General features: G+C 43.8%; 1 long non-coding RNA gene across 1 annotated transcript in view; it reads right to left on the minus strand.

Annotated features, from left to right (window-relative positions):
- Window positions 1-8,616, minus strand: part of LOC138150533 (uncharacterized) — a 122,972-nt gene extending 114,356 nt beyond the window's left edge. Inside the window, exon 1 of the long non-coding RNA XR_011165582.1 lies at window positions 8,371-8,616. This is a non-coding gene — a long non-coding RNA (uncharacterized lncRNA). The remainder of the gene's footprint in view (window positions 1-8,370) is intronic.
- Between the last annotated feature and the right edge of the window lie 18,346 nt (window positions 8,617-26,962).

The following is a 26,962-nucleotide window of genomic DNA, read 5'->3' on the forward strand; positions in this document are numbered from 1 at the left end:
CAATTATTCCTGAGGTCCCTTCCAGCTCTGACATTCTGTTACTGGAATAAGGCCTATAAAAATCAGAGAAAAGAAAGATCTCTTAAGATCTGAAAAAGTCAAGGAAGGCTTCTTGGGGGAGATGGGATTTCAGTTATGCCTAGAAGGATGAGAAGGAAGGGTCAGAGAGGGTCTGGGGAAGAGCGAAAGCATTCTTGAGGAAATAGAGCAACAGAAGACGGGGATATTCCGTTTCCTCAGACTGCTTTATCCATCCCCTAAACCTACAACCTTTGCCTTAAGGAGGTTCTGTTTGTCCCCTTCCTTCCTGAGGAAGGACAGCAAGTAGAGATAGCCATCCATTTTCCTCACCCTTGGCTCTCCTTCAAAACAGCCTGGGGCCAGAGAATGGAGCTGAGACCAGCCAAAGGGGCTGGGCAAACATCCATGGGAGAGGTGGACAAAATCCAGATCTCAGCTTCCCAACCCTGCTTAAGGAGGAGGGGGATGCTCCCTTTTATTTGGCTCCCTACACATGCCCAGCACCTCAAGGGGGAGCTAGTCCACAAGCAGTCTAGATGGCCTTAGCTCCCTTACAAACTCAGAGGCTGGGAGACACACTGAGAATCCTTCCCTCACCATTCCCTGGAAAGAGAGCTTTATCATGGCGAGCAAAAAGGAGGAGTGTGTTGTTTAGTGTTTTCAGCCTTGTCCAGCTCTTCATGACCCCATTTGGGATTTTCTTGGCAGAGATACTGGAGTGGTTTGCCATTTCCTTCTCCAGCCCATTTTACAGATGAGGAAACTGAGGCAAACAGGGTGAAGTGACTTGCCCAGGGTCACCCAGCTAGTAAGCGTTCAAAGCCAGATTTGAACTCAGGAAGAAAAGGCTTCTTAATTCCAAAGCTGGCACCCCATCCACTTCACCACCTAGCTGCCCAGAAGCAGCAAAGCACAGAAGGAAAAATCCCAGTTCTGGCACTAAATGACCAAGCAAAATTATTGGGCAAACAACTTCCTGTCTCAGGGCCTCAATCATTCAGAAAAAGGAGAAAGCTAACCGAAATGGCCTCTGAGACTTCCTCCAGTTCTGAAGTTCTGTGTTCCGTGTGTACCATGGTCCTCTCCCCTCTAATATTCATGTCCTAAGGTCTCTGCCAGTCCGAAGATTCCATGTTTTATGGATCCTTCCATATCTGGCATAATTCTGATGCTGGGTTTCAACAGCCCATTCTGTCCATTAATCCCTGGCCCCCAGCACTGATGGCTGCCTTCTTAGAAGAGACAACCCCAGGTATCCAGGCATCTCTAAGGCCCTCTGCTGCTGCTGCTACCCTCTCCCATTCTCCAATAGACATCCAGTGTAAGGGAAACAATAAAATTTACAGGTGGGACATGAACCACCAAATCCCACTCCCCTCCCCTCCAGCACCATCCAGCATCCTCAGGACAAAGGGAAAACCAGTGCTAGCCCAAACACAAGTATTCCTGAAGGGGATATTGTTTACAAGCAGAAAAGGGTGAATTTCAACAATTAACAGATCCCCTATTATGTGCTGGGTATTGGGAAGGAGACAGAGGCTTTTACATATATGACTTCATTTGGGCCTCATACAAGTATGTGCTGGTAAGTGTCTCTACCAACCGGGGGGGAGGGTGGGGCGGACGGGGAAGATGTATGCAGGACACACTCTTCAGTTTAATCTACATTAAAATTTTCTCTGTTACTGTGTTAAGTCTACACAACCCACAACACAGTAAAAGCCCGGATTGGTGGCATTTTCAATTTCCAAGGTGTAAATGTCCACAAGGAAAATTTAACCAGGAACTAGTTGGAGCTCCCCTTGAGGGATGCAGGGTAAGGATCATCAGCTTCATATTTTTAGAGGCTCAGAGACAGGAGATGATTTGCTCAAAGTCGCACAACTTAGAAACACTGGCATCAGTGACCAGGTCTCTGGTTGTCAATTCAGTTCTCTTTCTATACATGCCAAGCTGGCTCTCAATCAAGGGCTTTGGGGTCTTGGTTTCAGAGGATAGTCAGTCAATAAGTTAAGAAGCATTTATTAAATGGTTACCATGTGTCAGTCACTGTGCTAAAGAGTAGGGATAAAAGGGCAAAAACACAGCTCTTGTCCTTAAGGAGTTTGTATTCTAGTGGGGGACAGGTCATATAAACAAACAAGATACAAAATACAGAGTATACATCTACAACTAGGTGGCCCAGTGGATATAGTGCTAGGCCTGGAGTCAATTTGAACCCAAGTTCAAATCTGACATCAGAGCTTTACCAGCGGTATGACCCTGAGCAAGTCACTTAACCCTGTCTGCTTCAGTTTTGTCATCTGTAAAATGAGCTGGAGAAGGAGATGGCCAACCACTCCAGTGTCTTTGCCAAGAAGTCCCCAAATGAGGTCATGAAGAGTCAGAAATGACCAACAACAACAATATACACAGCAGATAGGAGGGTCTCTGAGACAGGAAAGCATTAGTGGCCTGGGGATAACAGAAAAGATCTCCTGTAGATGTCTGGCTTTAGGTTGAGCCTTGAAGGAAGCCAAAAATGTTTAAAGCCTTGTGCCTGCCTTCAGAGAGATTGCAATCTAATAAAGGAGTGAAAACAAACACATGGAGAGATCACTAACATTACCAGGCAGGGTTAGAAGAATTCAGAGGAAGAAGAGTAATTTCCCATGAACTGGGTGGGAGGAGAAGAAGGTCTTCCTGGAGACCTAGATCCTTCCTGGATCTAGACCCTGAAGTAGAATTTGGACAGGTGATAGGGCAGGGGATGGCAAACATTCTAAATAATGGCACACAGTGGGCAAAGGCTCAGAGATGGTAGTTTGCAAGGTGAGTTTAAAGGACAGCAGATTGTTCTGTCTAGTTTGACTAGACATTGACATGTATCATGTCAAATGGTACATGGAGGGATGTACCATGAGAAAAGGCTAGAAAGGCATGCTTGGGACCTGATTTGGGAATATCCCAAATGCTATGCTCAAATGGGAGGCCATAGGGAGCCTTCAAAAAGAGTGATGCACCACTGCTCACTATGCAGACCTGCTATTCTTTATAAAAGATTAGCAACCAGCCTTGAAGAGGTAACTTGCTGCCCACAATAGCTGGTCAGAGTTGATAGACAAAGGTAGATGAAGCAGGGAAATCTGTAATGCCTTCTGGAATTTGAGGACCAGAGGCCTCCCTTCTGGAAAGACAAAGCTCCCCTTCTACAGGGCAGAAAATGCTCTCTTTCATCTCCTTACTTGGCAAATGAAGGAACTGAGGCATTGAATGGTAAATCAACTTGGCCATTTATACACCCACGGCCCGGTCTCAAGTCTACATATGCAATTGTGTGAGTCTAGTCTCCCTAAATAGGCTATGAATTCCACAAAAGACATAGCATGCACAAGTCTGATCTATCCTTGTATCCCCTACACAGTAACTTAACCAATATGTAACTGAGAAAAGAGACACCCCCCCAAATCAGCCTATCTCATGCAGGGAGCTCTCAGGGGTGAAGTTGTGGGCTTAGGATTCTTCTGCTCAGAGACCAGATTTCTCATACAGGGACCCAGAGGATGTGGGCCAAGATTCCCATCTCTGTCCAGGCCCATGGCAGGCCCCTGGGACCAAGCCCTGCCCACAAAATGTATTTGTTTCTTAGATTGATTTGAATGTGCCCTCTGTCCCAAGGCCCCTGGGCACTGGACAAGGTTTCCATTCCCTGCTGGAGATAAGATCCAACTGCTCAAATTCCATAGCTCCCAACGTCACAGCCCTTGAAGCTTCTGCCCTGTACCCCATGAGGTCAACCAGCTGAGCTCCATCCTTGCCAGGAAAGAGAGCCCACCTTAATCAATTAGTCGCAGAGCTTAAATGTACCTTAGAACACAAGAGAAAATGTTAGAGTCAGAAGGGCCCACTTTGAGACCATCTAGCACAAGCCCATTTTACAAATGGAGAAACTAAGGTCTACAGAGGGGAAAGGATTCAACCAGAGTTGTAGCCATGATTTTTTTTTTCCCACCTGGGGCAGAAATAGTTCAGTTTAAAGAACAGTAGGGTAGTCCAATTGAATTCCAGTATGGAAGACTAAGCATCTGCCCCTCTCTTTCCCTTGGGAGTTGGGGATAACTGTGTTGCAACAACAGAACTCAGTTTCTGCTAGTATCACACAAACAATGTAGGGTGGTGGAAGACCTCCAAGCCAAGCACAAGAATGGTGGTGGATACAGAAAGGAAAAATATCCATGAACACACACACACACACACAGAGCTCTGGAAATGGGAGGCCTGGAGTCAAGCTCTATTCACCTTCTGGACTTATCCAATTTCACACAAATTAGTGGTAGATTCAGGGCTAGAACCCAGAGCTAGAACCTCTGGCCTCCAATCCAGAGCAAGGTGACAGGTTCTCTCCCAGCTCTCATTCTGCCTTCTATGTTCTAAGATCCCTCCTCGCTCAGACGTTTTATGTCCTAAGTCTCCTTACAAGTCTGCAATTCCACATTCCAAAGCCCCTCCAGCTCTGACATTCTGTATTCTATGATCTAGTGCCCTTTCCAATTGTAACATTCTATGTTCTATCTAAGAAACCAACCTTTAGAGAAACACACGAGGAAAGGGATCATGAGGGATATAGGTATTGTTCCTGTTGGTTTTGTTCAGTTGTTTCAATCACACCCGACACTTTGTGCCCCATTTGGGGTTTTCTTGGTATAGATACTGAAGGAAGACAGGGTTAAGTGACTTACCCAAGGTCACACAGCTAATACATGTCTGAGGCCAGATTTGAAATCGGGAAGATGAGTCTTCCTGCCTCGAGGCCTAGTACTCTGTCTGCTATGCCACCTAGCTGTTCTTAGTCCTTAATTGTTCCTAGTTATCTGAAAATCTACTGTCTCCAGTGTTTCATACAGAATGACTCATGAACACGAGAAGCAGTGTGTCACAATTACTCTGAGAACTTGAGACCCCATCTCGGCTCTGCTATACTTTGCTATGTGACAGTAGTCGTCATTTTCCCTCTCTGAGCCTCAGTTTCCTCTTCTATTAAATTAGGGGATTAGACTAAATGATTTATAAAGTTCTAGCTTCCCAGATCTAACATTCACTGTTCATAGAACATAGGTTTCAAGTCAGAATGGACAGAATACCTCATAGCCACCCATCAGGAAACCAGGACGCAGCCACTGCAGACATTTTTTTCCCACTGCTGTGGAGATGCCCTCTTCAGGCCCCTTCCATCTCTTGCTCTTGCTCAGTGCCACCATTACCCCATTGCCACTAGAAAGGTGTGACAATCAATTGTCCTAAGGCTCTACTCCCCACCTCCCCACCCCCCAATCCCTGTGCCTCTACAGATGAAAACCTTCATTCCCCAATTTGTCTTGTATCACCCTATTAGGACACAAGTGTCTAGAGGACAGGGATTATCTGACATTAGTATTTATATCTCCATGACCTACCATGGTACCTGGAATGAGGCAGACAAAACTATTGATACCCTCTCTCTCTGTGTCTCTCTGGCTCTGTGTGTCTGTGTGTGTGTGTGTGTGTGTGTGTGTCTGTCTGTCTCTCTCTCTCTCTCTCTCTCTCACACACACACACACACACACACACACACACACACACTTTTTTTTTTATTCTTGTTGGGCTGTTTCTATCCCTTCTATTCCCATTCTCATCGGAGCCTGGAGTCTCAGAATAAACCCTGAACCAAGAGGCCCTCTGCTGGCTCAAGAAGGCTGGTTCTCTTTCCCAAGAAAGCCTATGTGTGTGCTTCTGTGACTGCATGTGTGTGAATATGCCTAACATGTACATGCATATATTTATGGTGTACTTGAATCTGTATACATATGTGGTGGGGTGGGAAGGATGCATCTCTGAACCCCCCCCCAAAAAAAATCCAAGATTTCAATGATTTACAACTTGAGACAATGATATGTACAAGAGAGAGTAATAACTTGGGGGTCTGGATACTTTAGTTTCCAGATGAGACCCTAACTCACCACATTATTACAGATGACATCATATAGGAGAAGTACTAAGCTCTGGGGTTGGAGAAGCTGGGCTTTATTTCTGCCTCTGATGTTTACTTCTTGGGGAGTCTCTGATGCTCCCCAAGTCACAGTTTTCTCATCTGTAAAATGAGGGAGCTGGTCTAGACAGCTTCTGAGGTTTCTGCCAGCTGCAAATTTCTAAGAAGATGATTCCTAAGGTTCTTCTAAGCTCTGACATTCTATATTCTTTCTTCTAAAATCTCATTCAGTGGAAGGCTCCTAAGACCTGGCCTCCTCTGTGCTTTGTGCTGATGGGGAGACTAAAATTGCTAATTGGATTTTCTGGAAAAAAAAAGTTTGAAAGACGACCTTTATAGTACATCTGCTTCCCCCACGTGCCCATGGTTCAGGAATAGAGCTGTCGACCCACCAGCTCAGCAGAGCAGGAACTGAGCTCCTGGATAGAGGGAGCTCCTGGGGATACCTCAGCATGGGAGTTGGAAAGATCCATTAAGGACTACCCCCCTCTAGCCAGATACCTGACATGCAACTCACAGGCCCCTTTACCTCCAGCTCTGTACACAAACATATACACTGACATGCATACACTAGACTAGGGTGACAGAACAGTGATAAAACAGCATAAAAAAGAATCAGGTAAGGCAGATTTGGTGGCACAGGCCTATAATTCCTGCTTCTGGGGGAAGCTGAGGCTAGAGATGCAGAAGGGCTAACATAAGGAGTTTCTACATTAAGTTTGGTACCAAGATGGTAGGTAAAGAGCCAGGAGTGAGGGGGAGGGGGACCACGCAGGTTAGCCCAGGTGGGCATGGTGCAGGTCAAAGCTTCCAGACAAGCAGCAGGGGAATTGCTCCTCAGAGCAGCTGCCACACTTCTAGCCTAGGAGAGGTAAGAACCAGTCATGCAGATTGGGAATGGGGGGTGGGGGGGGAAGAAGATTCGGGACACCTGGATTTAAATTCAGCCTCTGTCACTGCATAATTCACCAACTCATTTCATGATCTGCTTCCTTCTCTGGAACTCAGTTTCCCCCTTCTAGTCAATCTCTACAATCCCTTCCAGCTCTGACTCTTTATGATTCTAGCCTAGCCTTACCACGTCCTAATCATGTGACCTTGAGCAAGTCACTTTTCTCATCTTCAATTTCCTCATCTATGACATGAAGGTAACAATACCTACCTTGCCTCTCTGACATGGAATCACAGAATAGTGTCATAGAATACAGAATGTGTCATGGGAAAGGGACCTTGGAATGCAGAATGTCAGACATGGAATGGACCTCCAAGACCAGCAGTCGGTCCTATCCCCCACTTGACAGCCAGGGAAGAGATTGACCTGTTCAAGGTCACACACAGCTCTGCTTCTCTGATTTTATGATCTGTGGTCTACTTTGCTGCAGGCCAGTCTCGATGTGGCAACATGAGCTTAGGAATTTCTTGAATAATTTTTGTAAGCCATGGCCAAAGATATCATCTCTTTAGCCTGTATTTAGTCAATGCATCATTGATTTCATGAGGGGAAAAAAAGTCATAACTTATTTCACCTGAAGGAATGCTTTCTAAGAATCAAACCATATTGGAGAGAGAGAGAATGTGGTCTAGCTGAAATTGTGATGAACTTGGTATGAAAAGGCCCACTGAGTTTCAATTTTGCTACTTAACTAGCTGTGTGACCATAGGGAAATTACTCCCCCTCCCTAGGCCTGAGTTCCTTATCATATTCCTACTCACTTAGCATTTGTAAGGAAAGGATTTTAAAGGATGACAAGTGTTAGGGAAATGTAAGCAACAAAAAGCGGCTTACTGTATACCCAGAATTGTACAATAAAACAAGATTCACTGGCTGCCTGCCTACTATCTTGGCAACCTAACATAGTTTATACATATACCCAATCCTATTTTAGGCATCATAAGGGAGACAGGAGAAGTAAAGACTCCCCGTCTCAAATATTCCCTAAAAATTCATTTGTAAGCCAAATATTTGAAGCATATTTTCTCGTAGAAACAATGTTATACATAAAGGTTAGATTTCCAGGCTAACCCACATTTAACTCATAATATGGGCTTAGTTCTCATATCAATACCTACCCCATCTACCCACACCCATATACAAATTAATTCACAATGTGACTTCATTTCCAGCCCACCAAAGTTAATTTAACTCAGAATAGCTTAATTTCCCAGGCTAGCCTACCAAACTTAACATAGATATAATGGATGGCACATTAGACTTGATGTGAGGAAGTCCTGAGTTCAAATCCCACCTCGGACATTTGCTATACATGTGACCCTGGGTAAGTCACTTAACCTCTCAGCCACAGCTTCCTCATATGTAAAATGGGGCACATAATAATAGCACCTACCTCTAAGGGTTGCAGTGAGGATCCAAATTTTAAGAGTTTTGTAAGCACTGAAATGCTAAATAAAGATTAATTCATATTAATCCATAGATCTGTGATCTCATCAATGTGGTATTCCTTCCAGTGACGTGGATTTCATCCTTACTTTCTCATATTGTGGGTCTTTTGTCCATGTCCCACCAAAAGTCCTTGACCCAGAGGTCACTCAATATGCTCAATGCCTTCTCCTAGATCTCTTAACATCATGTAGGCACCTGTGTGAGACATAGGACAGAGAATTATATATTTAGAGTTGAAAGGAACCTCAGAGGTCACCTATTAAAGTCCCTCATGTTAGAGATGAAAAAACTAATGCCAGAGAAGTTTTTTCTTACCCAAAGTCATAGAGGTACTAGGTGGCAGAAACAGGATTCAAATACAGGTCCTCTGACTTTCAATCCAGCATTTTCCTACTGTATTGTGTGGGCTCCAGGGATCCATCTTTTTATCCCTGGCTCTTGATTCATGATTGGCCCATCTTCCTTTTTGATCATATATCACATATTTAAGTTCACTTAGAACTTGAATGCAAGGCATCGATGGTAATACGATACAGCCTATTTATGCTCACTGAACAATTTTTCATTGCCTTTTCGGGTCCCTGGAAATTGTGATTTCTGGAAGATTATGATGTTTCATGATTCATAGTCATGTAACAACCTTGGAAGAATACTAGTGTTTAAAAGATTGGCCTTTGTGTCAGGGAGCCAAATTGGGACTGTTGAAAATACATATTCCCAAACACAATCCGGTCTACTCTTTCCCTCCTATTCAATTCTGGGCACAGATAATTATCCAGATGCAGTGTCTGCCTAAAATAGATGTTCAGCTGTGCCCAAAGGGCAATCAAACTGTGCATGCCCTTTGATCCAGCAATAACACTTCTAGGTCTGTATCCCAAAGAGATCATAAAAAGGGAAAAGGACCAACACACACAAAAAATATTTATAGCAGCTCCTTCTGTGGTGACAAAGAATTGGAAATCGAGGAGATGCCCATCAGTTGGAGAACGGCTAAACAATGTGTGGTATGTGAATGTAATGGACACCGTCGTGCTATAAGAAATGATGAGTAGGCAGATTTCAGAAAAATCTGAAGCAAAGTGAAGTGAGCAGAACCAGGAGAACATTATACACAGCAATAGTAACATTGTTCAATGACCAATTTTGATAGACTTAGCTCTTCTCAGAAACACAATGAGCCTTTTGGTCTGTTTCTTCTTTCACAAAGTAATTAATACAGGATAATTTTCTTTTCATTTTTTTTCCTTTTGATCTGTTTTTTCTTTCACAACATGGCTAATATGAATATATGTCTCATGATTGCACATATATAACCTGTATCAAATTGCTTACCATCTTAAGGAGGGTGGAGAAGAGGGAGGGAGAAAATTTTATATTCAAAATTTAATATTAAAAATGAATGTTAAAAATTGTCTTTACATGTAATTGGAAAAAATAAAATACTATCTACTGGGGAAAATTTTTAAAAATAAAATAAATGTTCTGATGAGCTTGTTTTATGAACTGTCCATCCAAATACATGCCATAGTCTGAACAAACGTATTCAATTCAATTTGATAAACATTTATTAAGTGCCTACTGTATGCCAGCCACTGTACCAAGTTCTGGGGATATTAAAAAAAGGCAAAAGATAGTCCTTGCCCTCAAGGAGCATCTCCACTGGGAAAGTCAACAACATGCAAATGAATATATACAAAACAAGCTATATAAAGGAAAAATAGGAAATAACTAAGACGAGGAAAGCACAGGAATTAAGCAGGGTTGGGGAAGGCTTCCTGAAGAAGGGATGTTAGTTGGGACTTAAAGGCAGCCGGGGAGGTCAGAGTCAGAGCAGAGGAGGGAGAACATCCCAAACAAGGGGGACAGTCAGAGAAAATGCCCAGCGCCAAGAGATGGAGGGTCTTATTTGTGTAAAGGAGGCCAGTGGATCTAACTGTGTAGAATAGTCGGGTGTAAGAAGACTAGAAAGGTAGGGGGGACTAGGTTAAGAAGGGCTTTCATACCAAACAAAGCCTTTTCTACTCAATTCACGTGAGGATTATGAGGCTGGACTCTTCTAAATAGGAGACTTTGCTATGCACCTGGGCTTGTTACAACCGGCACAATGTCATCTACCAGCAGAAGCATCAGAAAGGCTCCCCAATCTGTAAGTAATCTCTTCTCCATTTGGATGCTACATTGGACCTCCTTCAAAACAGTGGCAAACACCTTTGCCAAGTATCTGTCTGTCTCTGTTATGTCTCATTTTGTAATGCTATTGATATAATCAGAGGATAACCTAACAAAGTTAGTTTGCTTGTTGCATATATCAAAGACCTTCATATGATTTAAACTTATTCATGGGCGATACCTTATTAGAGAAGGGGTGGAGGGGGAAGGGAAGGAAATAAGCAATTACCATGCCAGGCACAGCACTAAGCACTTTACAAATATTATTTCATTTGATTCTCACAACAGCTATCTTTATTCCCACTTTACAGTTGAGGAAACAGAGGTTAAGTGACTTGCCCAGGGTCAGACAACTAGTACTATCTAAGACTGGATTTGAACTCAGGTCTTACTGACTCCAGTCCTAGTGCTCTATTCATTATGTCACTTCTATATAACTGCCTAGAAGAGAACTTAAAGAATCATTTACTGTACCAAATCAAGTGCTTTTTTTTTTTTTTGCTTTTTTGGAGGGCAATTAGGGTTAAGTGACTTGCCCAAGGTCACATGGCTAGTAAGTGTTAAGTGTCTGAGGCTGCATTTGAATTCAGGTCCTCCCGACTTCAGGGCTGGTGATCTATTCACTGTGCCACCTAGCCACCCCTCAAGTGCTTTTTAAAAAAAAATCAACAAACAGTACAAATACTGGGATCTCGAATTCTCCCTATGTTTACATTTTATAACTGTGAAGAGATGATAGGCAATGAGGTAGTATAGTAGAAAGAGTTCGGTTACTTTGGGCAGGTTTGACTCCTCATGTCCCCATTTGGGGTTTTATTGGCAGAGGTCACAGCTACTAAGTGTCTAGGGCTGGATTTGAACTCAGGAAGGAGTCTTCCGGGATTCCAGATCTGGTGCTCTATCCACTGTGCCACCTTGATGCTCAATAGAATGGTTTTGAAATAAGGTGACCTGAGTTCAAATCCAGACTTTGTCATTTGCTACATTTGAGCTAGTCACTTTAACCTGAGTGGGCCTTCTTTTCTTTACATATAAAATGAGGTAGCTGGAATAGACGATCTTCTAGCACTAAATCTACAATCCCATGAATATCTTCTGTGAAAAGTCTACCTTTTCAGTATCTTCAAACATTGTTGATACAACTGTGAACTGGTCCAGCTATTCTGGAAAGCAATTAGGCACTGTGCCCCAAAAGCTACTAAACCCTGCACACCCCATGACCTAACAATACTATCACTAGAGATCAAAGAAATAAGAAAAGGACCCATAGGTACAAAGATATTAATGGCTGCTCTTTTCTGGTGACAAAGAAATGGAAACGAATTGTGTACCCATCAATTAGGGGAATGACTGACCAAGTTATGGTATAAGTATGTGGTAAGAAAGGTTGAAGGCTGTGGTTTCAGAAAAACCTGGGAAGACTTGTATGAAGTTAAGCAGAGTGACGTGAGCAGAACCAGGAGAACAAGTTACACAACAGTAACAGTATTGTAAAAACAAAAACTTTGAAAGACTCAGTAATTGTGATCAATACAATGAGACCGACCACAGTTCTAGAAGACTCAGAATGAAACATGTTTCCTCCTCATAGAGAGATGGTGGACTCCAAGTACAGATGGAACCTTTTTTTTTTTTTAATGTGGACAACAGGGGAATTTGTTTTGCTTGACAACACATATTTGTAATAAAGGTTGTGATTTTTGTTTTGTCAATGTGGTGGAGGGGGGAAGAAAATTCAGATCTGAGGATAAAATGTAATTAGAGAAAAAAAAAAAAGAAAGCCAACTTGTTCCCTTCTCATGTTTTTATAAGAATACCCTGGATACACACGTGGATCAGACTCATAAAGATTTCATGGACTGATACAGAGTGAAATAAGTAGAACCAGAAGAATAACATGCATGATTAATAAAATGTAAATTAAAGATTACAAAAAGGAGGCCTGACTCCAAGTAACTGAAAAACCAATAGCATTATTGAAGAATAGATAATGAAACACACTTCCTTTCTCTCGTAGCACAGAGGTGGGGGGACCCTGAGGACAGGATGTTATATAAATTATCAGATGGGGTCATCATATTATCTGTTTTGTGCCTAGTTGGTTTGTTGATATTGATTCATTATATTTTAGGGAGTTTATTGCTTGTGCAAGGCTTTGTACCTTTTGTGCCAAGCTGTTAATTCCTTTTTTAATTCTTTTTTTTCATAGCTCTCATTTCTTACCTAATTCCCCCTACCCCACAAGCACTCACATTAATAAAACCATTTTAGTACTTTTAGAAAAAATACCATCTCTTCCACAATTCTATTTGAACTTAAGCCCATGCTGTGTTTTTCTTTGCTTGTAGACATTTTAGAGTTATTCTCATATTCTGGGTTTATGATTTGAATGTCCCTTCCACCATAATACCTTTTTATGATGAAATTCTTTTTTGTTTGCTTGCTCATTCTTCCGGCCTGCTTCCTGACTTCAGACTTGATATTAGGGCTAGGCTTTGACAATTTCTGAAGGGAATGCCTGGATTAATCTTGCTACTGTTTTCTTGGGGTATTCAGTATCATACTATTCCAGGATCTTAGGGACAGCTCAGGCTGGGGACCTGCAAGCTTTCAATGCACAAAGGGTTCTTCTGATCCAGGGCAAAGTCTGGTTGCTGCCCTAAGCTAAGTTCTTCAATTTCATGACTGGGAAATTTTGAGTCTGGGTTTGAATCTGAGCAACACACCAGTGGACTTGCCTTAGTTGGAACTCCAGTATACTGCTGCTGGACTGGGCATCTATCAACCAACTGGAAAGTTCTGTTGGTTCAGAATGACACAACTGCAGACTCCTCTTTGGTCTAGGATTAATACCCCAGTTATTCCACTGCAGCCTTCAGACTGGGTTGGAAGCTAGAATTGACTGCTCCACTTCTGAGGTCAAAGCCATGTGGCTAGCTGATACTTGCTTCTGAATTTGCTCTTGCTTGGCACACAACCTACAGATCACAACAGCTCTTTACCCTGGAATGCCACCCCTAAACAGAGGTCATCTCCTCAGTTAGCCCTGGATCTGTGACCCTTACTACTGGGTACTAAGCAAAAAGAGTTATTAGAGAGGACCAATATCTGCAGTTCTGCACAAGTTTAAGCCTTTCAATGCTCTTCTGCCCTGGTGCCAGCCTCCCTCTGTGCAGGAATGTTTAGTGCAGGCATTCCTGGCTAGACTCTCTTCCTATCTGTAGACCATTCTGTTTGTCTCCCTGTGACAACCTGAGCTGGAAAAATGACTCACCATGAGGTTTTTTTTCTGGATATCAGGGGCTGTGGGCACAGCTTGGTTGTACCTTTTCCTATTACTCCACCTTCTTGGCTTTGCCTCCTTGATGTCCTTCCAATCACCTCTTTCTGTAGGAATTACTTTTCCATTCATTTAGTATCTTCCTCTCTTACAAATAACTTGAAAATCAGTCTTTTATAGTCCTCAAAATCTTCTTGCCTCTAGCACAAACCTCCTTGGTGTATAATTGGTCTTCTCCAGCTGCTTTTCCCATCTTCATCTTCCTTAGGGCCAATTCTACTTCCTCACCTTGGTGATCATTGATTCAGAAAACAGTTTCTTTTTATGCCAATAGGTATTTTTTATCTATTTGTTGTCCTCCTTCCAATATCATCTCTATATACTTAGCTTAATTGGGCCTCAGGCCTAGCTTTTGGCAAGCTTGTTTTTCTCTCCCTTCAGAGATGACTTCCACCATCCTCTTCAGTAAGGCTTAACAAATGAGTCCACATTCTAAATTGGTGCTGCCCTTGGCTGCCATGTATCTACAATTGGCAAAGAGATCAAATGTTTGTGGGCTGAGGAAGTTTGTCAGCTCTTCTGTCTTTCTTGTTATTATGACTGTTCTACATAGGTTAAACTTTGACAGGAAATTGTGATAATCTATGTTAACATCTTTTCATTGTTACATTTTGGAGACAGTTGGCCTTGTTTGAAGAGGTCACATTGGATTTGCTATAATTGTACTTTGTGTCTTCTCATTTTCATCTTTCCTTCTAATTATTTGTTGTTAATAGTGTATTTGCTCTAACATGGGCTCTTAACCTGGGGTCTGTGAACTTTAAAAAAAAAGTAGCTGGGAGGGGCAGTTAATTTGCCCAGCACCAACCCTTGAGTCAGGAGGACCTGAGTTCAAATTTGGTCTCAGACACTTACTAGCTGTGTGATGCTAGACAAGTCACTGAATCTTTATTGACTCCAAAAAAATAAATTTGGATAACTATATTTCATTATAATTTATTCCCTTTATAATCCTATGAATTTTACTTAACTTATTTAAAAACATTATTCCCAGGAGGCCATCTATGATACAAAAAAAAAGGTTAAGCCTCTGTTCTAACAAGTCAATGGTCTGACTACAAGCAGGTAATTCATAAATTACTCCCACAACCAAGGAGAGATTTCCTTTCTGCTGAGATAAAATCTGGTTTGTGTTCAGAGGTCACTATAACCAAAATCTTCCAACTGTCTTTATTTGAAAAAGTATCTAGAGGTGTGAGGCTTCTATGTAGTCTCCCAAGCCTTGGCCTCAACTGTTTATTCGTCCTAAATCACATTCTCTTTGTGATTTTTGCTCTCCTCTCCCATACTCTGCCCTCCAATGAATTCACAGCATACTCATGGCCCTGTGGGCCTAGGAGGGAGAATCTTGCCAAGTTCTTCATGGACCTTCTTGACTTTCTCATCCTCTGCAGTAGATGGGGTCATAGTTTTCTTCATCGTGGCCTCCTTGCTTTTTGCTCATCCAGACCAATGCAAAGCAAAATGACCCATGAAATGATGTCTCTTACCGCATTTGGGCATAGGACAAAACCAGTTCCTTCATCTGCCTCTTCAAGGAGAATCTGTGAGCTCTCCTTTCGGTTAGCTGCAGCTTCCTTTTACCTTATGGTTTCATTTCTACCAAGAATGTCAGTTTTGCTATGCTTCTCTTCCTACTGAGAGGCAGCATGGAGTAGGGGACAGAGAAGTGAGGAAGTCCTGGGTTCATGCCCTGTCTTTGACACATACTGGCAGTGCCCCAAGGCAGGATATTGCCCGGAAGGTGCTGACCTGAATTGGCACAGGAAGGTTCCTCATACCAGGACTTCCTCATACCAATGAAATCATAGGTAAAATCACTGGTCTATCAATTCCTATAGTAGCAGGTCAAGTTACAGGTTGTTGCATACACCTATCATTGTTTATAGACAACATAAAAAATGGTGTAATCTTTGGCACTCTCTGTGCCTTTTTCTGCTGCTCCATCATACAGCATCAGGAATTAGAATTTGAGGCTGCAAAGGACTGAGACTCATTTTAAAATTTTTCTTTGTTGGTGAGGACCCTGGGCAGTAAAGGCAATCTGCTCCCAGGACTGTATTCAAAGCCTTTCTAAAGCTGTAGAGTTGACCGAGATTGTGCTCAAAGAGCACACCATCACCTCCATACCAAAATGAGGTACTGGATAAAACTTTTGTGGAAAATATAACTCCTGTGGTTAAACCAGGGGTGGGGAACCTCAAGGACCTAGATGGCCACATGTGGCCTCAAGGCTGTAGGTTCCCCACCCCTGAAATGGTACCTGCTTGCAATAATACTATTTTCTAGCACTTTATTTCATAATGCAAATGAATGGCATTTCAGTTGTGATGTGGATTCAATAGGCTTTGTAGACTGGCCCAGGTAATTCTCCATTTTTCATCAGCAGCTCTGCTTGGTTTCCACTCCACAGAACATCACGCCCCTTCCACTGGGTATTCCCTGGTGGCCCCCCCCACACACACACACTTTTCAGCTTTCTTTTGTGTTGTCTTCACCCATTAGACTGCAAACTTCTCGAGGGCAAGAACTATCTTTCTTTTTCTTATTTGTATCCTGAGAGAAATTATTATTAATAATCAATGATTTCGGGAGATCCAGAGTTCCCCCTTTTTCTAAAGTCCTCCTTTCAAAATTCAAGACTCTGAAGGTTAAACTAACTTTCTCCTCAATCGTCAGACTCCACCCAATCTTACAAGAAATCTAATCTAAGGTGAATCTCTGCCCCTTTGTGTTCCACTGTGATAGTAATGGCAATTAAAGATTCCCCTGTATTGGCTTGGTTTTCAAATTGATTGTATTAAAACCCAGAGCTTGTTAATCCCACCTGTGGGATGGACTTTTTGATGTGAAAAGAAAGTCCTGACTGGGAGGAGCTGGTGACGTAGATTTGGAGAGACAAGAGAGAGGCGGAAGTTCTTTTTGGAAGCAGCACCTCGTGTAGGGGGAGAGACTAAGAGATTGCTGGTGGCCGCTTTGAATTGCCCTGGACTTTTGAGACCTGCTCCCTGAGCTGCCAAGGACTGAGGAGACATGGCTGTTTTGCTGGTACTTTGTCTGTCTGTTTTGATGTTATTTTGCCAGATTTGTCCACTGGTGAAAGACTGTCCTGTTGAAGAAGTCCTGGAACCTGGCATTTGGTTAAGAAGGCCTGAGACTGTCCTGCAGACAGAGAGTGAATACTGTCCACTGGTGAGGGACAGTACTGTTGTTGCAGGGGTCTGGAGACTGTCCGGCAGACAGAATGAATACTGTCCACTGGTGAAGGACAGTGCTGTTGTTGCAGGGGTCTGGGAGCCTTTCTGTTGGTTCAGAAGCCCTGAAGAAGGATTTTCTTGTTGTATGTTTACAGAAATCCTGGGAGAGGGCTTTGCTAATGTGTTCAGGGGTTCTAGGACTGTTCTACAGACAGAGGATAAATTCATGAAGGGACTGGCAATGTATCTTATGGCCTTGCTAAGCCTTGTCTCTCCAGGAACTAAGATTGCTGAGAACTTGCCTCCTGTCAAGATGAAGAAAAGACCTCCATTTGGGTATTAAGTGCTGTGTTTAAACTTGATGTAACTCTGGGGTAGATTCAATTGTGATCCAGGGGTGGGGAACTTTTGACCTTTTTGTGTTCTATGGTTGAGCAAATGAATGTATTTTACTTATGTTTGGAAACGAATCTCCATTTGAGAAGAGGGGCTTTGTGGTGGACTTAATTAAGGTATAGCCTAGGGGTGGAGAAGTATTTGGAACAGAGACTTTGTAATTGATTGAATGATTGGAAAGTCCTGGGGTGGGGTAGGCCTTGGAGATGATTTAATCACACTTAGTAAATGCTGTATTTTGAATGATGTCATGTTTTGATCTTCTCTGTTCTGGGTTTGTTACTGAATAAAAGGAGATGATTTAATCACACTTAGTAAATGCTGTATTTTGAATGATGTCATGTTTTGATCTTCTCTGTTCTGGGTTTGTTACTGAATAAAATAGAGAGCACCTATGCTGGTATTTTGAACCTGGGAAGTTGCCTTTGCTTGGTATTACATTACATCCACTCAAGCAAGTCTGAATGCAGGTAGATCCTCTGTCTAGATTGCCCAAGTCTGGGGGAGAGGGGATGGGGGGTTTGGATTTAGAGACAGTCTTTTTGTCCAAGAGTGACCTATCACTCTCCCAGCCCCTCACTGAAGTGAGCCCACTTCTCTTTGTAAAGTCCACTTCTCATTCCTTGTTAACCAATCAGAGTTTGATTGCCTTCCTCAGAAACACCCACTCTAGGGCGGCCAGGTAGCACAGCGAGTAAGAGCACCGTCTCCAGTGTCGGGATACCTGGAGATCGAATCCCGGGCTCAGACACCCAGAAATACCTGGCCATGTAACCTTGAGCAAGTTACTTAACCCCAATTGCTTAGGGGCAGCCAGGTGGCTCAGCGAGTAAGAGCACCGGCTCCAGTGTCGGGATGACCTGGATCAAATCCGGGCTCAGGTACTCAGCACCACACCCAGAAATAACTGGCCATGTAACCTTGAGCAAGTTACTTAACCCCGATTGCTTAATTAAAAATATAAATAAATTAAAAAGAAACACCCACTCTTCCAAGGGCATATAAATTGTGAGGCCACCACCATGAGGGGTCTTTGGCATTGAAGAGTGTCACTGACCCTTTTATTAATAAAATTCTAGCATTATTAATAAAGTGCTTATTTACCCAGAGACTATGTCTCTTGAACCTTTTAAAGGTCACAATCCCCAGCACTTCACACAGTGCCTGACACAGAGAAGACACTTAATAAATATTTATTGGAATGAGTTAAATAGCTTGGGAACCAAAAATAGCATTATTTAGACAAAGAAATAAATTCTGAATGTGACTTCTGAACATCACCCCATAGACTTCCACTCTCTTCTGTACCTGCAAAGGCTGGGCAAGGGAAGTGGAACTCAGTGTCCTATCATCCCCCAGTTAAAATAGTTATTTGATAAACCAGTAAGAGAATTGCTCCTCCACAAGTGCACCCAGCCCAGTCCTGGCCACCTAGGTAGCATATGTGGAACATTCACAGATGAATTCAGGTCAGCAAACATTTATGAGTACCTACTATATGCAAAGCTCTGTGCTATATCCTGGGAGAAATTTTTAAAAATAAAACACTAAATCTGTAATGTTGCCAGGGTAGAGCATTCCCATGATGAAATTCCATTTACCAATGCAGTTTAGCACCTACTCTGCAACTTAGAGCCTCAGAGAGCAGCTTAGGGCAGTGAGAAGTTAAGTGACTTGCCTGGAGTCACATAGTTAGGACACATCAAAAGCAGGGTGTGAACTCAGGTCCTCCAACTCTCTGGAGTCTGAGACTCCAAAGCCAGTAAGTCTTTTTGACTACCAAGCTACTTCTACCTTGAAGAAATAAAAAGATTAAATAAGTAGAAGAGTGAGGTCAGCCAAGATAATGACCCTACCCCATTCAAATCAAGTAATGAGACTTGGGGCCTAGATGCATTCGTCAAGGAAGAATGCACCCTAATGGTTTAATAGGATACTTCCCTGGGTACCACAGGAAGTCTGCTTGGAGTGGCTGGGGACTTGGATATAGTCTCTGGGGCCCAGATAAAATCCATGAACTAAATCAAAGATTCAAGCAGAGATTCAAGAGTTTCGTGGAGGTGAGGAAAGAGATCCACCCTGAGAAGGAATTGCTTGGGTGGGAAGCATTTTGTCCACTCCCAAGTTTCCAGATTTTGAACTCCCCATCAGAGACTTAGCAATCCCCTTATCCTACCACCACCACTCCCATCAGTCAATGGCAGTTGCTGCATTGAGAAAACAGGCCAAAGCATTTTATCACTTATTTTTGTGGTACGGTATTATTTAGACCAAACCCCCACTTTTACATAAGGCATGGTTCCTGATCCTATGACACTCACAATCTAGTAGAGGGTTCATAAAGTAGGTGTCTCTAAATTGGTGAGTATAAGGGGTGGCCAGGTGGCTCAGTGAGTAAGAGCACCAGCTCCAGTGTCGGGATGACCTGGGATCCAATCCGGGCTCAGACACTTAGCACCACACCCAGAAATAACTGGCCGTGTAACCTTGAGCAAGTTACTTAACCCTGATTGTTTAATAAACATATAAATAAGTAAATTGGAGAGTATATAATCCATGGTCCTGTCCCTGAAAGAGAAGAATATCCTATGTGTAGGAAACTCTAGGTGAGCATGTGTTGACTAAGGACTAATCCAACTCCCCAGACTCTGTTTTCCCAGGGTGCCTCCAACACTTTACCTGTAGCCTCTACTTCACCCCTCCCACACCTTATTCCACAGCTAGTTCTGGGCTGCCCCAGCCTGGTCCTTTGAAGGAGTTGTAGGGGGGACCAGGTGGCACAGTGAGTAAGAGCACCAGCCAGCCCGGATTCGGGAGACCTGGCCTTGGATACTTAGCACCCACACAAAATAACTGGCCATGTAACCTTGAGCAAGTTACTTAACCCCAATTGCTTAAGAAAAAAAAATCTTAGCATCTGCCCCAGTGACCTAGTTGGGGCTTTGCAACCCCTGGGGGACATAGGTGGTGGGAGCATGGATCCTGACATCCTGACATTTCCTTGCTCTCTTAATTTGCCTATGGTATCACCCTTTATGTCAAAATCACGTACCCTTTTTGGCTTCACCTTGGTATACAGTGTAAGCTGTTGGTCTATTCTTAGTTTCTGTCATACTGTTTCCTGGTTTTCCCAGCAGTTTTTCTCAAATAGCGAGTTCTTATTCCAGAAGCTGGGGACTTTGGGTTTATCAAACACTAGATTACCATGGTCTTTACTACTGTGTCTTTTGTACGTAATCTACCCTTCTCTATTTCTTAACCAGTACCAGATACTTTTGATGATGGCTTGCTTTATAACACAATTTGAGATATCATATAGCTAGACCACCTTCCTTGACATTTTTTTCCCTACCAATTCCCTTGATATTCTTGGCCTTTTGTTCTTCCAGATGAATTTTATTATTTTTTCTAGCTCTACAAAATAAGAATACTAATGTTAAAAAAAAAACAGAAAAATGGGTCTTGTTTCCTAGAGAAGTGTGGGATCATTAAAAAGATGATACAATTTGCAAAAGCAATCAAGCTTCTTTGCTCTTGCCATTCAATCCCGAACGCTATTCATTGCCTGTCTATAGCTTATATCCAGAATTCAGGCACTAATGGAGAAGATTATGGGTGATCCATCCAACTGCCTACCATAGACACATACTGCCCGGACTATAGGCACAAAATGCATAATCTACTTGAAGAAAGCAATAAGAACACATTAAGCCAACATTTTCTATTATGTTTGGTGACTTGAGTGTAAAAATGGACACTGGTAAGAAGGCAAAAAATGCGATATAAATAGTGGTATAATAACAAGAGAGGCCAAAGACTTATAAAATATATAGAAGCCTTAAAACTACGTATCCAAAATTCTTTCTCTGAAAAGAGAATCTGAAGGTGCCAGACAGACATGACAAGCACACACCCACAGACATGCAAACGTATGCATACATATGTGTCCAAACATGCCGTCAGGTAAAGAGCCAAGCAGTATTTGATCAGATTAAGCTCAAAGCCTGGCCTGGGTTCTGGCAATGACTACACTGGGGAGAAACACGGCAGCAGGTATGTTTAAAATTAGACTCTGTAAAGCCATCTCTGGGCCTCTTCATGTCTGATTTTTAATCTGGGAATTTAGGGGGCTGTGAATTAGCTGTGTGACCTTGAATATTAATGTATCTGGGTGGGGGAAGGCATTCCTCACATGTCTGAAGGCAGTCTCACAATTTCATAGATGATGCAACGGAGGCCCAGAAAAGGTAGGTACCTTATTCTAGGTCACATACTTAGCTAGTAAACAGTAGGACCAGGATGCCCAGTTGAGCCCAGGACTCCTGCCATTCCCTTACATTGCTCATCCTGTGTGGGTTTTGGATTTTCTTTTTCATCATTGTATGTACCCAGTCCCAAGCAAAGTGCCGTCTGTGATAATTGCTTAATAAATGTTTGTGGAATTGAATTAAAATAATTAAATTAAACCTTACCCATGGAGATCATGATGGGGGTTCTGATCCTTTTCTAACTAACTTCCTTTCTTCTTTCCTTCCTTTACTCTCCCCCTCCCCCTCCCCCTCCCAGAATTTTTGGCAGGAAAGTACTTTGTACATGGAAAAGCTACACAAAGATATACATCTTGTGAACTACTCAACTGTCTCCCTCAGTTGAGGGAGGGAGGAAGAGAGGGAGGACGAAGAAGGGGAAGAGGGTCAGACCCTGCCTGACAACCAAGCTACAAACCGGGTGATGGGGTAGAGGAGAGGAAATCTTGTATTTCAGGCAGTTCACGCCTCATGATATTCTATTCTCTACCCCAGGAAAAGGGCTTTCAGGGGCACATGCACACACATGCTTGCACAAATGTGCACACACACACATAGAGAACACCAGGCACATTCTCCCTTCCCCCACTCCTCAATCTGGGGCCATCATGAGGGGAAAATGGGCTAGCCATATATATATATATATATATATATATATATATATATATAAATGGATGCTTCCCCCTCAGGTTGTCATAGCAACTGCTACCCTTTCACCTCCACCCTCCTCCCCAAGCTAGAGCAAGCCCAGCAAGGAGTAAAGGGCTCAGCTGAGCCTCTTGCTGAGGACCAGGGTCACTCACCCCCAGCCTTAGCCTAACAGCTGCCCCTGATTAGGCAGCCACCCCCCAGGGGGCCCTGGCTGCACTGCTCATATTTCTTTCTAGGCCAGGATTGATGCTCCACTCCAGCTCCCCCCTCCCTCCTTACCAGATCTCAGGGACAGCCAAGACAAGACCTGGGGATTAGCTATTGCAACTCAAACCCTTAGACTATAGGAAGTAGTGACAAAATACCTGGAGTCTAACAGGAGTGTATATCTTAACAGAGATGCAACTTCTATTCTACTGCATGCATGATGGAAGTGGTGGCCAGCCTCGAGGCTCAGTGTTCTTAGGCTATATTACAGCAGGAAAGGGTAGAATTAGACTTAGTCAAGGGACTTCTCACTGATTGCAGAAGGCTGGCACAGGCTGGGAGAGGGACACAGATGGCTTGGAATTCAAATCCATTCCCTAAAGACCCTAGAGAGAAAAGACAATTCTCCAAAAGGCAGAGGGCTAAAGCAGGTAATACTTGGAGGTCCCAAGCAAGCTAAATTTGGGAGATACCACATAGTCTTTCAAACTAGGGAGCCTGGGCTCTTAAGACAAAGTCAGAGACTCCTGAAGTCAATTTCCACTCAGGAAGTGTTAGGTCAACTCCTTTGGGGCCCTAAACAATTGACTGGCAAGACACTTGGGGGGGGGGGCCCTGCCAGTAGCAACCCTGGCCTTGGAGTCAGGAGGCCTGAGTTCAAGGCTTAGCTTGTGTGACTTTAAACAAGTCACCTTCCTTCTCTGGGCCTGAGTTTCCACTCCTTTTCTTTGGGCTGTTGTGAGCTTTATAGAGGTGTGCTTTATACAGGGTGTGTGGCTGTCATGCTATATGCCTGATTCCCCCATCCCCAAGCCAGGCTCCAGTATCGATCATGTTGGGACCCAGCCGAGGGGTGAGGGAGCTCTCTAATCACACACTTTGGAGCAGCGGTTTGGGGCTTTCAGGCTGAGACTTCCACCAGAGGGTGCTGCTCGGCTTTGGAGATCTCTGGGTCCATAGAGTTCTTTTTCTCTCATCTTCCTTCCTGCTTCTGCCTATCTCTGCCCAGTCTTCCTGGGGAGTTGGCTTAGGGGACCGGGAAAGAGCTGGGTGGTCCAGATACCAAACAGTGGGGTGGACTGCTGCTGGAGGGCAGAGAAGCATGGGCGAGGTTGGCAGACAGGAAGGATCTGCTATTTCCAGAGAGATAAGGAAGTCCTGGAGCTAGTGTGGTATCCAGCAGTGGAACAAAGGCCTAAAAACCCTTGGCTAAGGATACATCCGGCCCTGCTGCAGCCTCCCTTGGAGTCCCCCAGTCCCTGCTCTGCTGATAACTAACGGCATGTCCTTGGGCAAGTCATTCCATACAGGGGATCACAGATAACCTTAGAATTGGAAGGGCTCTTGGAAGCTGTCCACAGCAGCCTCCTCTTTTACAGATGAGAAAAAAGTAAGGAAGAAAAATGCCTTTCTCATAGCGACAGCATCTGCATTCAACCCATCCCCTAATTTCCAAGCGCTTTTCACTGTGCTCAGAAGCATTCAATTCGATTCATTCAAGCAAATATTTATTGACTGACCTCTTGCCCTTTCTAGGCCTCAGAAGAACAATATCACAATACAGCTAAGGAAAACAATACTAAAAAGCAGCCAAAATCAATTATGTGTAGTGACCAATTTCAGAGCCAGAGTTCAGATGATGAAACTCATTGCCCTCTTCTGAGGAGGGGCCACTATTGGAGGGGAACTACAGGGAGAGAATGCTGCACACTCAGTCAGACAGGGATCTCTACTGTGCCAGTTTAGCTTAACCATCTTTCCTTGTTATAAGAGAGGCTTCAGTGGATGTGGCAGGATAGATCTGAAATGAATGCAGTGTAAAAAACAATAGGCACCATTCAAGTACTAAGTAATAAAAACAAAATGATTGGTCTCGAAGATTTCTTCCTACAATATTTAGGCTGTCTTCCTGAAGGTGGCTTTCACCTTTAACATTCTATGGTCTAAAGTTTGGACAGTGTATGTTCTAAGGACCTTTTCTGCCCTGACATGCCATGGGTCTGGCTCCTTGAGGGCAGAACTGTCATAATTTTTTTTTCTGACATAGTAAAAACCCATCATATGTGTGTTGAATAAATGAATGAACACTTGTTAAATTGGGCTGGCTTATCCAAGGTGTTGTTTTGAAATTTATTCCTCCCCTTCACCTAATGTACACACACGTACATGGCAATACACCTGGGAGGTTGTTTTGTAAACATATGACACCACCCTGGGCCACTCTGTGTTTGTTGGGATGCCACTGTGACTGTGGGAAAGGCCCTCATTCCTTCCCAAGCTATGTCATTGTTGGGGTATTTGCACAATCTCTAGCTTCATCATCACCTTCAAATGGTTCATTCTGGGGCTGTATCATCACTGTGTTGAAGTCCATAGGCCTAGGCCATGGTGATCATCAGATCAACTGCAGAAGAGGAAAGCTGGCACTTGGTAAATAAAGATTCTTCAGATCTTAGACCCACAGAACCCAGGATGCCGGAGCTTGGAGGAACCTCATAGCAAAGAACATCAGAACCGAACTGAGTGGAGAAAAGACTGGCTCCAGGTCACAATGAGTTAACCCTTGAAGAATCCATGTGTTTCATCAAGGGAAGCCCAGCTGCCAAGGTAGCCTCATGTCAGGCCTGGAGGCAGGAAGCCCTCCTCCACACCCCCAAGCTCTAAAAGGAAAAGGATTTGGCTGCTCTCAACTACATCCACCCACCCCAGGGCCAAACAGCCAGCAAGAGCTTCTCCCTAAGGCCATGAAGGAAACCTGAGGCAGAGTTTGGCCTATGTCACCTGAGCCTCCCATGAATGACCTCCCTCCCTCCCTGGGCTTCTGACTAGCCTTCCAAAGGAGCAACATGTAAGATGAAGATGGTGTAGGCCCCTCAGCCAAGGCTGAGGGCAGGCAGGAAACAGGGAGTAGAGCTCCTTCAGGGGGTAATGGTATGCATAGCAAAGTGGGCCACCTCAGAGGATGTCTCCACTCACCACCACTGACTCTTTCCAGGCCCCTTCCCTGAGATTTTCTAGGACCAAGGAAGGTAAGCCAGGAGGAAGCCTGAGAGGTCCTCATTGGCTGGGGTTGGTGAGCCCTTATTGCCATGGAAACGGTCTCCCCTGCCTAAGGCCTGACATTCCCCCCCAAAAGGGAGCTCTCAGGCCCCTCCAGAGCCCTGACACTTTCATTCCAAGGTCTCCAGGTGGTCTGACACAGAGAACTCAGGGTATCTCATAAAGAGGTGATGTGAGATAGGGCAAGAGTGTTGGATCTGAAGCTGAGAGGACCCAGATTCAAAACCCAGCTTTGCTACTTGTTGACCACATGACCAAAACAGCCCTAGCCTAAAAGTCACTACAGTGCCTGGCTCTTTCACTCACTCATTTCATGACTAGAGAGGCAAGTCCCTTCACTCTGGGCCTCAGTTTCCTTATCTGTAAACAGAGGAATTAAACTAGAAAAGAGAACTGCAAAGCACTTTACAGACTCACAGATGCATATTCCTTGAGTCTCACAAAAACAAAATACTGCAAGTATTATTCTTCCCATTTTACAGAAGACTTCATCAGAAAGGTGAAGTGAGTTGCCCACGACTACACAGAGAGAGGTCCAACCAGGGCCACCCCTACTGCTCCCTCCCCCAAGAAAGGGATGAGTTTTTTTAGGACCCCACAACCTGACAACTTACCACACTGACCACAAGACCCCAGGACAACTTAATTTATGCCTTATATGTTTATTCATCACATCCCTTACCTCCATCCCCATCCCCAGGAAAGTAGAGAGGGATTATTTATCCCATTATACAAAGTTAGAAGGGACCCCAAGGACTCCTAGAACTGTATATGCTTATATCCTCTGGATTTCTACACACCCCACAAGCCACACACATACCCCACAAGTCTCACCCACCCACTCACCCACCCAAGCATAGTGAACATACACACCCCACAGGTCTCTACTTGCCTAAACCTCCCCCAATCCCCACAAGCTCTCCCCCTACTCGACCAAGCCAAACCGCTGCTTTCACACTATTTCCCCACGCTCTGAGCCAGATGCTGTGAACCAAGGGAACGTGGGGTGGGCCCTAGCATGGGACTCTGCCGGAACCTAGAGTGACTGGTGCCCACAGGAATCCAGCCCTACTTCTTCCTGCTCCCAAATCAAAACCACAGTCCTCAGGGCCCTGAGCCAAGAAAAAGTTATTGGAGTGGATGTCCCAGCCCATGAGTTTCCCATGTCAGCTCCTATTTCCCTCGAAGTGGACACTGTCCCCAGGG

This window comes from Petaurus breviceps, unplaced genomic scaffold (assembly GCF_028583685.1).
Source record: "Petaurus breviceps papuanus isolate PSGF00001 unplaced genomic scaffold, PetGlider_PUasm1.0 90879, whole genome shotgun sequence".
Taxonomy (NCBI): domain Eukaryota; kingdom Metazoa; phylum Chordata; class Mammalia; order Diprotodontia; family Petauridae; genus Petaurus; species Petaurus breviceps.